Here is an 18,491-nt window from a genome sequence, read left to right as displayed (position 1 = left end):
AATAACTTAAACCCACAAACAACATTATTGTAAAGTAATAATAATCAAAATTATATTTGTAGTACATAAATAACAAGAGCGTAATATGTTGTTTCCCTATGTTGAAAATCACCTTTAATGTAGGTAGCAGAAAAAGTCACTAAATAAGCTGGTTGCCCAATAATGCTCATCAATCAACATAGCAGTAGATTGGTTGGGGTGGCTACAGACAGAGAACTGATGTAATTATTTCCCATATCAAATCAGTAAAAAGGTGTCCAAAGCCTGCTCCAGATCTTTGGTCACTATGTTTCAACCAATGTCGAACTTTTCACTTTAAGCAGACATCAGAGGTGAAGATCTTTGAGGAAACTTAGGAAATGAACATCTCTGATAACCCTCTTTGCTTGTATAAATGCTAATTCACATGCTATCATAAACCACTGGCTGCAAAAATAGAGTGATCTGACAATTAATCGAAAAAGAATCAAAATTGGATCTTATCAGAAATGTGTATGAAATATAACCCTGTTCTTCCAACAATTCCCAGATTCATTTGCCACCAGGAACTGCGTCTTAGTTTACAGTGCACGGCAAGGAAAATGATAAATATAATGTAGTATAAGCAAAGAATTGTCTGTTTAATGTTGTGGAAAAATTGACAGTTTAATGTTGTGGGAGCCAAGAAGTAAATATTAAAAAGACAATGTAAAAATATATACTGTATATTTATTAATGTATTTTTAAACAACATGATGTGTTTCTTTGAAAAGTTGTCAAACTTTTCAAAGGTTCTTCTTGCAATCAAGCACATGTACAAAAAAACCCAGACCCTCTTGGGCTTTAAGAAATAGCTGCAACACATACATGCATTTGATGCTGGAATTAAAAAGCTCATGTGACGCATTGCAAGACTAAAATTATATTAAGCATTAACCAGACATGCTCATTGGTCTGCTTGCCATTCCTTACAAGGACATTTGCCACACCATAGAATTCCCCAGAAACACCCTGTCAATTAATCTCTTCCCACTCTGCCCCTTCCCACCAAAATGAATTGAGCTAATGACTTCTGAAGTTGTTTACTTCTTTTATTAAGTTATTGCTTGCCCATGAGAATGGGTAATGTATAAAAAGGGATTACAGACAGCGGCATATGTTTCATTCTCTGATGGCTAGCAAAGCTTCCATGGACAAATTACTAGAGGATTCTGCATTTGTTAAAAATGATTTATTCCAAGAGCATTCTAACAGTCTGTAGCACCGTGGCAGCTCCATGATCTGACTGTGTCTCATAGCAACTTTTTGCTTGCTTGATGAGGCTCTACATTTTAGATAACGGTCAAATTTGCATCAAAACTATTCCAAATTGTCTCAATACTGGTTGTGGATTGAATCTAATAGATTCTTGTTACTCTGAATTTGGCAGTAGAAGTTGATAAGACAGTGCAGAAAATCTCATGGGATTTTTTTTGGCCTTATAGAGAGTGGAATGACAAACAAAAGCAAAATTAGGTTGAACTTTTATAGATCCTTTTATATCCATTTCTGAGCACCACATTTCAGAAAGGATGTCCAAAAGCTTGGAGAAGGTGATGAGTAAATTGACACCATTCACTGAGTCACCATGGTGAGTAAATTTAGTTTTGTGGAAAGAGTAGAGAAGCTGGGGTTTTCCCCCTTCAGAAAGGGATTAGGTATATTTAAAATTCTGAGAGATTATCTGTGTGTATGATATTCTCTTGCATTACTGGTGTAACTAAGGTGACCAACATGGCCTAGCTCTGAGAGAATTTTTTGCTTTTTCTACTAATTTATTTGCCACTACATGTCGATGATGCTCATAACGTTACCGGCAGCAATGAAGTCAAAACTGAATGGATCGTGAATAATCTCAGTTGTAAATCTTTTACAGTAAATTCAAAAATTAGAATTTGGCATACATAGCCAAAAGAAATGTAAGATACCTGACTGGCTATAAAGTCTTTAGGGTAATTTTTGAAACATAGTCACTTTCAATGATGGAAACACTAGCTAATTTATATCTAACAAACTTCTACTAATAGTATTGTGATAATAATCAGGTAATCTGGTTTTAGTTGTGTTCACTGAGGGATAAGGATAAACCACAATACTGGGAATAACTCCAAAATCCTTCAAATTAGTGGCATTGAATATTTTGTGTACCTCTACGAGGAATCAGAATCAGATTTATTATCACTGACTTATGACGTGAAATTTGTTGTTTTGTGACAGTGCAGTGCAAAGACATAAAAATTACTATAAAGTACAAAAATAAATACAGGGCAAAAAAAGGAATAACAAGGTAGTGTTCATGGGTTCATGGGCCATTCAGAAATTGAGCCTTTGATTTTTGCGTTATACTTGATAGACAAGATATCTGACAGTGCAGCATGCCCATTATACTGTCCTAGATTGTCAGCCTATTCAACTAAACTTAGAGGTAAGATCGACATCAACTGAGCCATTACTGACACTTTAGGAGAAGGTGAACACTAAAAGTACAGTCAATCAAGGAAATTGGTGCAGAATCATGTTAGTGGATAGGATCAGATTAACAATTCAAATTACTTCAGAGGCCCACTCAAGTAAAAATATATGTTATTTTATCCAAACACAACCAGATTTTTAGTTTTAATCACAAACATGAAATCATAAATGCTGAAGTTCATGTATAATCTAGTATAATCAAGACAGACTGCAATCAATTTTTGGATGTGAAGGGACATTTATGAATTAAGAAATATGGATGTGGTGCAGAAAAATGACACTGAAGTAAAAAATTAGCCATGAACTTCTTCAATGCTGGAGAAAGCTCTTCAGTTAGTTCATCCAGTTTTCGATATGTCTAGTAATCTGGAACTAACAGCTAAAGCTAAGCAAAACCAAGGGGCTGAAGACAAGGAACAGAATGATGAGAAGCAAGTACTGTCAGACAAAGAATGAATTAATCAAGAGAGCAAGAGGTGGTTGCATCTAAAAAGCAAAATTACACAAACTCAGTAGCTGGAAGGAAAAAGGCAGCATTAATTCCAAGCCAGTGGAGATTGCCCCAAATATGTCTAATTTATTCCATCTTCTGTTTACTGCAAGCAAGCATTAGAATGTGAATACGTTTTATTTGGCAATCAGAACTGCATGGTTCAAATGTGGACTTCCTCAGAACCAACAACAGTGATCAAATTACCTGGATATTTAATCAATTTTAAGATAAGCTCTGTGAAATTGATCCTGAATAAAAATCTTTAAAATATGTTTATTTCACCTGCTTAGAAACTTGCCACATTCCAGAATGTCCAGGAATTTCCTAAAATCCAGGATTAATCTTAGGAAACCTCCTGCTAGCAACCTGGGAGAAAAATCATGGAAGATAAAATGTCTTTATTAGTCACATGTACATCAAAACACACAGTAAAATGTATCTTTTTGCGTAACATGTTCTAGGGGCAGCCCGCAAGTGTCACCACGCTTCCAGCGCCAACATAGCATGCCCACAACTTCCTCACCTGTATGTCTTTGGAATGTGGGAGGAAACTGGAGCACCCAGAGGAAACCCACGCAGACACAGGGAGAACGTACAAACTCCTTACAGACAGCAGCCGGAATTGAACACAGTCACTGGCGCCATAATAGCGTTACGCAAACCTCTGCACTACCGTGCCTGCCCGGAAGCATTAAGTAGATTGTATATGTTCATTCATTTTGATCAGTTTTCCTTATTAATTACAAAAAAATGCTGATGGCAGGTGGGTTTAGGAATAGGCTATTTGACTGACAGTCAAGAATCATCCAATAGTAAAGAGTCTGCTCACTTTCGAAATGTAAGGGAGGAATGGATACTCGAGAGGATGGACAAGTTGAATGTCCTAAGACTGGAGTCTATGGCCAGGACGGTTACAGGATTTAATTTCAGATCTTCCAAAATGACCCAATCAAGATTGGCAACTTCACCTAATGACTTGTTATTTATTATAACCCAGGAGGCCATTTGGCTCTTTACACTATTCCACACCCTCTGTCCATTAGCTCTATCTTGCCTCTCGGAGTCTGTGATGATAAAGCTGAAATGTGTAGGGCTGAGCTAATCTGACTGCTATAGGATTATATGTGTGAAGAGATCAAACGGAGTTTAGGAGTAAGAAAAAGTTGCAAGGGGAATGGGGACTGGCCACATCTCCCCAGCTAGTATAATTCCTGCTCTCTTTCCTCTCATGACATCAACCATTCACCATCACGGAGACACGAGATTCTACAGATGCTGCAATCTGGAGCAATGCACACAATTCACCATCATTCAGGTTTGCTGTTCTGCAAGAAGAGAAAAACTGATGATCGTTAATTTGTGTGTGTGCATACATGCATGTGTGTATAAATGCATGTGAGTGCATACCTATTTGCAGGAATGCATGTTCTACACAAGGATGCAATAGTGTGGGTGTGTGACTGTCAATGTCTGGAGCTTTGAGCTGTGCTATTGATTTGATGGTGTAGTATGTCTGTGGTATTAGTTGTTATGATGCCTTAAATTGTTATTTTTCTTTAGGCACTGGAGCTGCATCCAAGGACCAAAACTTCTAGCTGTCCCCTCCTGCACAATCTCCTCCCACATGAATTACATCAGTTGTTTCTATGGCCATCTTCCCTCCTGCAAGTTAAAACCCATGTACCGCAACCCATCTTGAAATACCCACTTATCTATCAATCAGTTCCATCTAGATTTCAGTGGAGCTAGGTGCCTAGAAGCGAGACATATCTTTCTCTGAAAACTGCCACTAAACAGTTCCCAGGTGCTAAACCTGCAAGATAGTTGTAGCATCTGCAGGTATGTTTAAATCATCAATTAGCCTCCAAACTGCAAGTTATTTCCATACAGACGTGTGTTATTAGCACAGCACACATTTAGTGTACGTTTTTGGCTGTACATCAAAATAGCCCCCGTCTGTCTTAATGTTTAGCTATTTAGCATGTTCCAAGTCTGTGTGCCACTATGCATCTTGTTTTCTGCCCTATATTTTATGCAGTTTTCATTCCTTCCTTTTACACACCATGTGCATTGGAGCATGCTCAGACAGATAAGACAAATAATTTCTCTTTCCCCAAGGCCTGTGTCAAAGGTTCTGTTGGAAAGATAAACCATGATATTCTTCCTGATTTACACCTGAGGCAAAACACTTGTTTCACTTGACATCTCCTTTTGGTTTCATGGCCAAGACTGTAAAGTAGTTCTGTAGAATATTGAAAAGCAAAAATCAGCTATGGTTAACTAGATGGTACTGAAAACATCTGGACCACCTTGGTCTCCACCTTATCGCAGACATTCCCTTATTTTCCTCAACCTCTCCCCATCCCTGGCAACTTAAAACATGCTTATTTTTCCACTTTTGAAGTTCTGTCTCCACAGGTGCTACCTGACCTGCTGAGTATCTCTAAGCTACATAGGGAACTCTGTCATCACATGCATCACTGATGCTTAAATCATGCTGGGATCCACAGGATATCCTATGCCTGGAAGTGCCCAGCTGAGTTTCATGGTTGGCCCAGAAATGGTTGAAATTGATCTTCAGTCACATGGTTTTTAAAAAAAATCATTGCCGTGCAATCCATTTTCTAGGTATAAATTAAATTGACACTTCAATCAGCATTGACCGAATGCTGGACCGAAAGAAGTTGTTTATCAGAGGCAGCAATAAACTAAGGCCCTCTCTGGCCTGTACGTGAACATAAAAGATCTTATGATACTACTTGAATAAAAATTATCTCCATGGTGTCCGAGCTAATATTTATCTTGCAGTCAGTGTTAGTAAAACTAGTTATCTGGTTGCTGGTCTAGATAATGACACCAAAATTGGTACTATTTACATTCATAAAGCTGGCTGGAACTTTTGGAATATGCACATGCAGCTAAACATGGAATTCAGAAGATGCTGTCAGTGACTTCTAGCCCATCCAAAGGTATACTATTGTGTAATCCTCTCCAGTATAATTTTCAGAAATCAGTAACTTGATGAGATTTCAAGTACTTATAAATTAACCTTGCTATAAAAACACTGAAGATGTCACTCTTTGTTGAAGCTTTCAATTACATAATGAGCCATAATTATTGCTTAACAACTCCACTTGATCTAAAAGCAGTAATTTTGTATGTGGAGATTGTAATTACCTCTGATAAGTATTTCACAATATAATGGATTCTAACATGATTAAAGTTTTTTTTATTTTTAAAAGAGTTTGTTTATGAAATTTCAGCTTCTACCTTAATTTTGTTCAATTGTGTGAATTGTTTTGGTCTGTGAAAATTTATAAAATGTTAATTTAAAATGTTCTTTTTATTTCCAGGCTTGCTGTCGGTGAGAATTCTTCAGTGTGATTAATAGTTTAGCCAAATCAATTACATCATTATTGTTGGACTTTTGTGAATGCCCTTAAACTGATACTCAACAGGAAAAGTGACTCTGGGCAGCTAGTGCTCTCACTTCAATGCTTATAGAAAACCATCAACCATTATCTGTTTGATGGTCGTGGGTGTATGTTGTAGACAAATTGACTATTATGTTTCTGGCATTAAAAAATTGACCATAACCCGAAAAAAGGTTAAATTGAATGTAAAGCACTTTGGGTGTTTTGAAGCTGTGAAAGTTATGGCATTATCTTTTAGCAATGATTCAGAAAGACTTCCAAAGTATCCAGTTATAAAGTGGCTGAACCTGTTGGTTTTCATGGAATCAGATAATTTGCATATTTTTGCCAAATACCTGTAGCCGCGTTGTCGAATGTAATTAATCATTTAAAGACTAAACATATAGGTCTGGGTGGATTTTGAATGACACTGAATGTTGGCCCATTTTTCAATGCCAAAATTTTTTCCCCAGATTTGGAACCATCTTGTGAGTTCCATCACACTTAGCTTAGGCACAGTACCCTTCTCTCTTATAGGTGTATGATATACTGCAGCACTGAAGATTAAACTAGTGACAGTTCAAGCGAATGATGCCACTGCCAACTCTTTTTGTGACAGCATGAGATGATTGCAGAGCTGAGCGACTATACACAATGGGCCTCAGAGAATGAGAGGTGATGTCATAAAATATGTAATTCCTTGTCATCTCTTGTGAATTCTGTATGACACGTTATGAGGTTACTACTGAGTTAACTCCACCTTCAATGTTTATCTAGCAATTGTTGGTGCTTACAACTGTGTTATCATGAGATAGCTCTAAATAGTGCAATATGTCTTATAAGATGAGAAATTACTTCACAGTGTGGTGAATCACTTGGATTTTCTGCCTAAATAGCTAAGAATGGTCAATTGATATTCAACACTGAGACAGATACATTCTTGGACACTATTGGAAACAGAATATACGGGAGTGGGGTTGGAAAGTTCAGCCATGGTCATATACAATGGTGGCTCAGCTCTTATTTCTTATACTTTTATCATTCTGAGAGGTTGCAATTAGCGTGTGGAGACACAACAATTACTTGGCCCCTGAAGACAATTTCAGATGCTGGCTTTACAGATCAAATGTCCTGGCTGACAGAATTTTGGCTACTGTTAAAAGTCTCTACATGCTACCATTGATCCTCAAGTAAACGAGTAATCTATGATGCCAAAGGTATCATGAATGTACTATATATTCAGCCATCAGTAGTTATCATCTTTAATACTTAAGAGTACTGTTTGAGATGCCAATGACACCTTCCAAAGAAAATGTTATCACCTTATCATTGGCTACTATCCTGACTTAAGTTCAGATGCTCTTAAACTAACAGTTCAGCAGACTGTTCTGCAGCGTATTCCATATCCATAACATTTCCTATAAACATAATAATTTGCGAGTGTGCAGTCATGGAAACAAAGTTTTCTTTTGACAGGATTTGACAGAAATTGGACAGCTGATGGTGTTCACTTAGCAGCAGTTTCAAATGCAGGATGAATTCTAGTATGACATTCTATTTATACTGTGTTCAGCTAAGGAGTATTCAATGTTTTCAGTGTGCAAACACAATTAAGGTGTTTTGTTTTGTCAGCATTACTATTTCTAGCTTCATATTTACAATTTTTTGTGCTGTAATAGTTTTTTAAATTAAGTTTAATCCCAGTTATTGTTCATTTCCTGCTGGCAGTTTCCTAGCTATCTTTCAGCACTTGGAGCTCCCAGACAGATGTATTACTTTTTTAGCAAGCCATATCAAGGCAGAACTGATAAATCCTGGGAGAGCCATTAGTCTGCATCTGAATTGCATTTCATCTCTTATTTTTAGTAACATCAGCCACTTGTGTTTGAATCCATTCAGTTCTAATTAATGATGTTAATGTGTATAAATAAATCTAGTCAGCTAGCACTACGCAGGATATTCTTCATCAAAGTGAAACCTCCTAAAGATTGATATGGAGACAGCAAAATAGTTAAATGTTATGCTATGCAGAAGATTCTGACTTTACTGATGCTTTAATAGCTTCTAATCTGCTCCACTCAAAAGATAATAAATAAGAGCATTTCTTAAAATTTGAGGCCTTGCTGTCTCGGTGTAGAGAACTAATGATAATGGAGTCCTCGTGTCTTTATGCTAGAACTGCATTGCAGTGCCACACTATAAAATATGGTTGAGCAGCCGCACGCAACGCTCTACTAAAGGAACACATGGAGGCAGAGAGTGCTGAACTCAAAAACCCTTTACTGATTCAAAATTGCGCACTCAAATCTCCTCTCCCATGGACCCCTGCGACCCGCGGGGCGGACGTGATGTCCGACCGTCCCCGGAGGGTCCGCCCCAAGTGGGTAGTTCTAAATGTGCTACTGCATGTCTGCCCGCGGCTCCCGATGGCAGTTCGAGTCCCGTGTGTGCGGGCCGCCACCCCCCCTAGAAACATCCACCGGGGGAGTGGAGCCCCCAGTCTGTGTGGCTTGCCTGGGTGGCCGGCCTTGCTGGCACGGTGCGGGTACCCTCACTGGTTACTCAATGTCCAAGTGCGCCGGTTTGAGGCAGTCCACTGTAAAAGTCTCTTCCCGGCCACCCACCTCCACGACACACATGGATCCGTTGTGCCGGATCACCTTGAAGGGTCCCTCGTACAGCCACTGTAGAGGTGACCTGTGCATGCCCCTGCGAATAAAAACATACCCTGAGGTCTTTAGGGGTGAAGGATGGTGTGGGACCATGCCTGGAGGTCGGGACCGGTGCCAGGGTCCCTACCTTGTCCTCAACCCTCGTTAGCACCGCTGCTGGAGTTTCTTCTGAACCTCAGGCCTCTGGTACGAACTCGCCCAGGACCGTCAGGGGGGCACCGTAGATCAATTCTGCCGAGGAGGTGCCAAGGTCCTCCTTGGGGGCTGTGCGGATGCCCAGTAGGACCCAGGGAAGCTCATCTGTCCAGTTGGGGCCCCTGAGGCACGCCACCAAGTCCGACTTGAGATGCCAGTGGAATTGCTCCACCAAACCGTTGGACTGGGGATGGTATGCTGTGGTGTGATGCAGCTGGGTGCCCAGGAGCTGCGCCAGTGCTGTCCACAAACCAGACGTGAACTGTGCCCCTCTGTCGGAGGTGATGTCCATTGGGAGGCCGAACCTGGCGATCCAGTTTGCAATGAGCGTCCTGGCGCAGGACTCAGTGGACGTGTCTGCGAGCGGTACGGCTTCCAGCCATCTGATGAACCTGTCTACCATGGTAAAGATATACCTGGCGCCCCAGGAGACTGGCAGGGGGCCGATGATGTCCACGTGGATGTGCTGGAACCTCCTGTGCGTCGGCTGGGACTGCTGGAGGGGAGCCTTCATGTGCTGCTAGACTTTGGCGGTCTGACAGTGTACGCAGGTCCTGGCCCAGTGTCCGACCTGTTTGCGTAAACCGTGCCAGACGAATCTGTCCGCCACCAGCTTGATGGACGCCCGGATGGACGGGTGGGCCAGGTCGTGCAGCGTGTCGAACACCCGGCGCCTCCATGCTGCTGGTACCACGGGTCGGGGTTTGCCAGTAGACACGTCACACAGGAGTCGATCTGCTGCCGGGCTGACGGGGACGTCCTCCAACTGGAGCCCCGAAACGGCGGTGCAGTAAGCTGGGATCTCGATGTCCGACTGTTGTGCTTCCGCCAGTGCTGCATAGTCTATTCCTGAGGACGATATGCCCACTGAGTGGCGGCAGGGGCGAGACAGTGTGTCGGCGACGACGTTGTTCTTCCCTGCGATGTGGCGGAAGTCCGTGGTGAATTCTGAAATAAAGGACAGTTGCCTCTGCTGCCGAGCCGACCATGGGTCCGATACCTTGGCCAGTGCGAAGGTGAGGGGCTTGTGGTCCGTATACACGGTGAACTCCCTTCCCTCAAGGAAGTACCGGAAATGCCGGACAGCCAGGTAGACTGCTAGCAACTCTCTGTCGAAAGCGCTATACTTCACCTCTGGTGGCCGTAGGTGCCGGCTGAAGAAAGCAAGTGGTCGCCACTGGCCCTCGACGAGCTGCTCCGGGACTCCGCCGACTGCCGTGTCAGAAGCGTCGACTGTGAGTGCTGTGGGTACATTGACTCTCGGGTACACTAGGAGGGCCACCTTTGCCAGCACCTCCTTGGCCTGCTCGAACACCTCCGTAGACTCCGCATCCCATGCCACCTCTTTGGCCTTGCCGGCCATCAGGCTGAACAAGGGCCTCATGATGTGTGCCGCTGCCGGCACGAACCGATGATAAAAGTTGACCATCCCTACAAACTCCTGCAGGCCCTTGACCGTGCTGGGCTTGGGGAACTGGCAGATGGCCTGGACCTTGTCCGGTAGGGGAACTGCGCCATGTCGGTTGACTCTCTGGCCCAAGAAGTCGATCTCTGTCAGCCCAGACTGGCACTTCGCCAGATTGATTGCCAGTCCGTGGTCGCTCAGGCATTGGCAGAGCTGGCGCAAATGTGCCACGTGCTCTTGGTGCGAACTGCTGGCCACCAGGATATCGTCCAAGTAAATGAAAGCGGAATCCAGACTGCGTCCCGCCGAGTCCATGAGCCTTTGGAAAGTTTGGGCTGCATTCTTGAGACCGAAAGGCATCCTCAGGAATTCGAACAAGCCGAACGGGGTGATGAGGGCTGTCTTGGGCACGTCGTCAGAGTGCACTGGGATCTGATGGTATCCCCTGACCAGGTTGATTTTCGAGAAGATGGTCGCTCCGTGCAGGTTCGCCGTGAAGTCCTGGATGTGGGGTATCGGGTATCTGTCGGCGGTTGTGGCGTCGTTGAGCCTCCTGTAGTCTCCGCAGGGCCTCCATCCTCCTGCGGACTTGGGCACCATGTGCAGCGGGGATGCCCACGGGCTGTCTGAGTGACGTACGATTCCCATCTCTTCCATCTTATGGAATACCTCCTTAGCGATGTGGAGCTTGTCGGGCGGGAGCCTGCGAGCTCGGGCGTGCAGCGGTGGTCCTTGTGTGGGGATGTGGTGCTGCATGCCGTGCTTGGGGTCGGCCATGGAGAACTGCAGGGTGACTATGGAGGGGAATTCCACCAACACCCTGGCGAATTCGTTACCCAAGAGGGTCACGGAATCCAGGTGGAGGGCCAGTAGCTTGGCTTCTCCGAGCTGGAAAGTCTGGAACGTCTCAGCGTGGACCAAACGCCGGCCTGTTAGGTCGACCAGGAGGCAGTTGGCTAGTAGGAAATCTGCCCCTAGTAGTGCCTGTGACACTGCTGCCAACGTGAAAGTCCAAGTGAAAGGGCTGGACCTGAAACGCAGTGAGATAGTTCGCGGGCCGTATGTCCGAATACTGGTGCCATTTGTAGCGGTGAGTTCGGGGCCTGGGACCACGTTACGAGTGTCCATGTTCGGTGGGGGGAGGGGGGGAGGGTGTGGGAAGTACACTGACCGGCCCTGGTGTCTACCAGGAAGTGCTGCCCGGAGTGTCGGTCCCAGAGGTACAGAAGGCTGTCTCAGTGGCCAGCCATCGTAGCCATTAGCGATGGCTAGCCCCAGCGTTTCCCAGAAAAGCACATGGTGGACGGCAGCAGCGCGTGCCTGAACCCCATCTTTGGTGATAGAAACACCATTGTTCCGAACTTTCGTCTTTTTCCCCCGTGGGTCTCGGCAGCTTCGGTTGCGGGGCCTGGGCTTTGGGGCGCGTGTTCGTGGCTAGGCCAATGGAGGCTGCTCATACTCTGCCAAAGGACATCTGCTTTAGCCATGTGTTACGGACTCAGTGAAAGTCCCTTTAAGATAGAGAGTGTGTGTGTATGTGTGTGTAGGGCGTGCTTACGTCAATAGAAGATAAAGGACGTAATGACGTTGTTGAAGAAGAAGAAGAAGAAGAAGAGAGAGAGAGAGAAGGGAGAGAGACACCAGCCTGCTAGTGTTCTCTATCGATGGATGAGAAACAATAACTGTGTTTGCCACAGAAATCCATGTATGGAAGTTGGAAGTAATCCAGTGGAGTTCACTTCGTTGCTGACCTGTAGAAGGAAACAGGTATTTGTGTGTGGACGACCACGATTTGGATGCTTTTCGGGGTGAGGAAGTCACTACCGAGTAAACACTGGAGTGTCGTTTGGGTTCCATCGTGGAACATTTGGAGTTCGTATTTACTCTCTCTCTGTTTCTCTACGTCTACGTCTTATCTTCAGACAACGGTGGTTGTTGAAGAAGCCCTTGCTCATGTTTCACCTCATGGCTTGCGGAACTGAACTTTAAGAACCATTCCGGAACTGGGAGTTTTGGACTTTGCCACCCACACACACACGACGAGTTTAGTTTTGGGGTTAACGTTCGAGGTTTAACATTTTTGAATTCTAACATACTAACATTTTTACTTTTATTTTACGTATTATCATAAGTAGTGATTAATAAAATAGTTTTTAACACTAAATCATGCTCAGTGTGTTTCTTTTGTTGCTGGTTCGTGACACATGACCCTGCATGCGTCGCTGAAATCCTCACTCGCGAGGAGGAGGCGAATGTCCTCTAGAATTTGCTCGAGGAACAACTGTTCAAATAAAAGGCATGGCTTATGGCTGTCCATAAGCGCCAGCATATCATTCATGAGCTCAGATGGTGTGCGGTCGCCCAGACCGTCCATGGGTAGGAGCCGCGCGGCCCGTTCGCGGTGGGAGAGTCCGAAGGTACAGATCAGGAGCACCTTAAGCTTAGTGTACCTGTCCTCCATTGGTGGCTGGCATAGGAAGTCGATGATCTGGCCTGCCGTGTCCTGGTCAAGCGTGCTGACCACGTAGTAGTACCGCGTGGCGTCAGCTGTAACGTCTCTGATATTGAACTGGGCCTCAGCCTGCTCGAACCAAATGTGGGGCTGAGTGGCCCAGAAAGTCGGGAGCTTCAGGGAGACCGTGCTATGCAAGTTGCTCGAACTCATGGCTGGTTGCTGAGTCGCCAGCTCCAGATGCTGTCTGGAACATCGGGGTCACCAATGCAGCCGCATGCAACGCACTACTAAAGGAACACACGGAGGCAGAGAGTGCTGAACTCAAAAACCCTTTACTGATTCAAAATCGCGCACTTAAATCTCCCATCCCAAGGACACCTGCGACCTGCGGGGCGGACGTGACGTCCGACTGTCCCTGGAGGGTCTGCCCCAAGAGGGTAGTTCCAAACGCGCTACCGCGTGTCTGCCCACAGCTCCCGATGGCAGTTCGAGTCCCACGTGTGCGGGCCGCCACAGTTGCTTCTTTCAGTGCAGAGGGTTGATCAACCAAACAAAAGGAAGGAAATATTGGCAAGATAAACTATTGATAATATTTACCTGTGCATCCATTAGAAAAAGGTGGGTTTCCCAAGTTAGGTTAGCTACCTGCCTTCTTGCAAATTAAATGATTCATCTGAAACATGAAGAATTAAAACAACTTACTCAACAAAGTGCTAGAGGAATTCACATGTCTAATAGCTGCATTATAAACCCATTCCTGAAGTTTATTTATAATTTTTTTTATTGGAAAGAATTGTCCATTGACAGCATTTTCCATATTTTAAGTTTTCTCTGTACAACTTACAAAAACTCATTTGGGAGGGCACCCATTATACTACTACAAACTTATTTCCACCCAGAGACATCAGTGAGATTATTGTCAATACAATCTGTTATAAACCCCTGCTCAATGATTAGCATCAGTGGAACTTGTATATTTTCCTGATGCAAATCCTTTTAAACTTATTATAGAAAGAGATAGGGCTTTGAGACAAATAAAAGAAAGAAATTGCTGAAGAAACCTTTCCTGAATGTTTTTATTTTGTGCCTCTAATCTATTGAATATTTAAATACACCCTCTTTATGAGCATGGATTACCTTTCCAGTTCAATTTTTCTGTGTAATTATGCTGGTCACCTCTGAACTGAGTTAAGGGCAAATTTACTTAGTGTTTTATTCCAGATGCTGGTCCTGGGGACAGTTGTGTCATTAGATCAGGTACCACAAAATCAGATGTGAATTTGAGTGAATAAAGTTTGTCATTGTGAGGTGACAATCCTACAGGCTGAAACTGTATGCTTGGGCCTTCTCCACCTTTCATAGCATTCCACAATTTTTAATTACTGATAAGAAACAGGCAATGAGGAGCTGAAAACTGTCTCTTCCCTCCCTATCAAGTACATTAAGTGGCCCCTTTATTAGACATTAAAAAAAATTAATTACAAAATAAAGATTCTTTTGCATTTATATAGCACCTTTCAAGCTCACAGATCCCCCCCCCCAAAGTGATTGACACCCAATAAAACTTTTTGAAATGAACACAGATTTAAAAAATAGAAAATACAAAGCAGCCATTTTGCCCTCAGAACTTTCTCAAACAACAATATGATGATAATGGCCAGAATTATCTGTTTTTTGTGATATTAATAGAGAAATAAATATTAGCCAGGGAGATGCCTCCTGCTTTTGCTTGAAATTGTGCTCTGAGATCTTTAAAATCCACTCCAGAGGCAGGTGAGGCCTTGGTTGAACACCTCATCTAAAAGAGGAAACCCACCATTGAACACTATCTGGTCTAGATTACCCGAGGATTTTACATTTTCTTCTCTGGCTTGGCTACATTTATGGAACTAGAATCTGTTCCTTCTAATTTGTTTTTAAGCACTTATTTTATTCATTACATAACTATACCAATTAGTTATGCAAGTTGCTAAAGAACATTGGATTTTAAGCAGCCTATTTAAGAATTCAGGCCTCCTATAAACAAACAAATCATATATCTTAAAGTAGCTTAAGTAAACAGAAGAAAGATAATCACAAAGAGAGTAATACTAATATTAATCACCACTCCCGCTTAGCCAGCTAGTCAGTTCTCCGTTGCCACAGATGCTAATATTCGCGCGTTTTGGGCGGAGCTTGTTGCGGATGGTCCAATCGGTGCAGAATGACGGTGACATGCTCAGGACCCGGGAAATTTAAACCGTCTGGGAAGTTCAACCACTTCTTCCGTTCCTGGTGGCATTAACTAAAGTGATAAGGTGGTGAGCAAAATGATCAGAGGTTTTTATTTGCGTACTTTTATCATTGATAAATGTCTCTTAGTTGTCGTATTAAAAAACATTCTATACCCATATAGATATTAAACACCAAATGTTTGGAAGCGTCATTCTTCTAAAATGATTATTTTTGTCTACCTCAAATTGCTAACCAGTGTATAGAGAGCTCATATGATATTGATTACCCTTTTTAAGCAATGGCTAACAAGCCATAAAGTCTATCGACGTGGCAAGTTATCTAATAGTCATGATGCCTAGTGAGAAAAGACCTTCTTTCCCTTAACTTGTCTGTTCTCTTCATTTAATCAGTGCTATTTCTGGTATATTATCTTCTTATAATTGTCTATTGTGGTGTAGGATTTAACGTTTGTTTAATAAACTTGTTGAGCAAAAGATTTGTATGTAATTAACTTCTCAAGCTTACGAATGTTTATTTTCAGTTTAATTCTGTGTTTCCTTTTGGAAAAGTGGTTAGAAATCGTGGAAACTGCTGTTTCTTGTAACAAAATAGGTTGTGAATTCTTCCCTGTAAACTGTCCGGTATCAGATAGATTTCTGTGGTAATAATTATTATACCTTGGTACGCTGTAATTACAGCTCGGTAACCTAATTAAGGTGGTGACAAAACAATGGCGAATGGCTTTTATTATGGATTAAAAATAACAGCAATTTTGTAACGTGTGGACTAGATGATGATTATTGGTTCCTTCGTAGTAAGTCGGTGCGAGAAGGAACTAATAGAATACATAGTCCATTGAAAAGTAGGTTTTAAAAAAAACTATCCATTCTTTGTCGTTAGTTTTACAGTCTTGGTATTCAGGCTAAAAAATAAAAAATATCAAAGCTGTACAGATAACTTCAATTTGAATACATAACTAGTCAGATATTACACAGTTACACAACCATCATACGTTTAAATGGGTTAATTAGGGACCATGATGGGTGAAAATCCTCGGTGGTATGTAGAAAGAACCGATTCATTGCATTAAATCGATTTTGAAAATGTTTCATGGACTGTTTGTGTATATTTTAAACTTCCAACCATGGGCACAATGGACCCCTCTAATGCTATCGGAGCCTGGTCAGCGTTTGTCGACAAACGCCGAATCGGATTTAGTTGCTGAAAACGGAGTAATTTAATGCTTTAATTTTGTAAGTACTTGTTTGTATGGGTTTAATGTTAGTCAATTTGGAGACTTAAGATTCTGTTGCTAAACCTCCCATTGCTGAAAACCGTTTCAACCAGACATTGGTAAACGTGATTGTTTTTCAGCAACTGTAGTTGGGGAATGCTTGTTGAGTGCGATCTAGTTTTGGCTCCATATTTTTGTTTCAAAAATGTATCAGCTCTTTGGGGGAAATTTTAAAAAAAGTGTTTTGTACATTGGCTCTTTAATCCCAATAAATCGGTAGCGAAGGTGATCATTTGATGGTTATGGAAGCCATTCGGCCCCCTCGAATCCGCAACAGTTCTACAGGAGCAATTAAGCTACTCCTACACGTCTGCCCTTCCCTATGGTTTTATAAATTGTTTTCGTACGTATCCGGCTCGCCTTGGCAGTGCATTCCAGATAGTTCTTTTGCCTATCACTTACATTCCAAGTCCCTGCTTATTGGACCTTCTGTCAATGAGAATTGTTTTCCTCAACCACTCTGTGTATATAGTCCGAGGTCTAAATACCTTAAAAAAAATCCTTACTTCACAGTACTTCTTCACATTTGCTCCCTCTCCCCACATCAAAATTCTATGAATAATAGTTTGAGATCTTGAAGATCAAGAATATAAACATGAAGTATCCTGTAAGTTGCACAGTAGGCAAAGAAAAGGGTGAAAGGTGTTATCAAAGAATTAAAATGGTATGCTTTAAAACGGTTTTGCATAAAACCCACTTGACGTAAACAGACCTTAGCAAACCACCTACAGTCCATGAAGGACACCAGCACCAAACACAACCAATGTCCAAACTCTAATGAAGAACAAAACACTGTCTCTCTCTTGTGGTACCAACCATGTAAGTAGTAATACTAGAGAAACAAAGGAAAACAGTGATGCTGGAGGAACTCAGCAGGCCAGGCAGCACAGGTGATATGGCAGTCCTTGGCCTCCTCCACTGCCAGGAGAGTGCCAAGCACAAACTGAAGGAACAGCACCTTATTTTCCGTCTTGGAACCTTGCAGCCTAAAGGCGTGAACATTGAATTCTCCCTCTAAGTAATCCCCACCCCGCCTTTCCCCACAACCACTCCCCCCCCCCCCCCCAAAACGACTATGCTTCTTCTCTTCTTCCCTTTCCTAGCCTCTTTTTCAACCTTTTTTCCTTTCTCTCCATACCTTTGACCCATCCCCTGGTGGATCTGCTCTCCCCTCCTCCCCCGCACCTGCCGATCACTGTCTCTTACATGCATCTATCTATCACCACCTTGTGCCCACCCCACCACCCCTCTTGTCCACTTATCACTGCTCTGCTTTTCCCTCTTATATATTGGGCTTCCTCTTTTCCTATCTTCGGTCCTGAAGAAGGGTCCTGACCTGAAACGTTAACTGCCTGCTTTTCTCCATGGTTGCTGCCTGGCCTGCCGAGTTCCTCCAGCATCATCGTGTTTTTCATGTAAGTGGTGATATATTGATTCCCTTTGTGCAAAATTATTAGCTAGATATCCAAATGCATAGGGGGAAAAAAATGACTGTAATACTGATTGAGCAATGATTCACTTGAACACAAGTTGTGGGTAACTGCAAAGTTACGCACTTTAAATTGTTGCATATGGACAGCTGAATCCATAATTAATATGCAAGTTTTTAAAAGCAAGTATTTGAAAGATAATTGCATTAAATCTATGCATGTTCCTGATCATTTTTGCTCACTTTCATATCCCTACCCCCATCATTCAAAATCTATGAAATCATTTCTCAATTCAATTGGATACAGTTATTCTCCTAATATAAAATGAGCATCTCAGTTGACCATCAAAAGTCAGGAAAAGTAAATGCCTGAAGTGTAGAGAATATTTATGTGGATGCTTTTAGTATATAAAATTTTTGATGTCAAATTA

The sequence above is a fragment of the Pristis pectinata genome, chromosome 8, assembly GCF_009764475.1.
Source record: "Pristis pectinata isolate sPriPec2 chromosome 8, sPriPec2.1.pri, whole genome shotgun sequence".
In the NCBI taxonomy this organism is placed as follows: Eukaryota; Metazoa; Chordata; class Chondrichthyes; order Rhinopristiformes; family Pristidae; genus Pristis; species Pristis pectinata.
The sequence above is the reverse complement of the archived record's forward strand: the minus strand, read 5'-3'. Positions refer to the sequence as shown.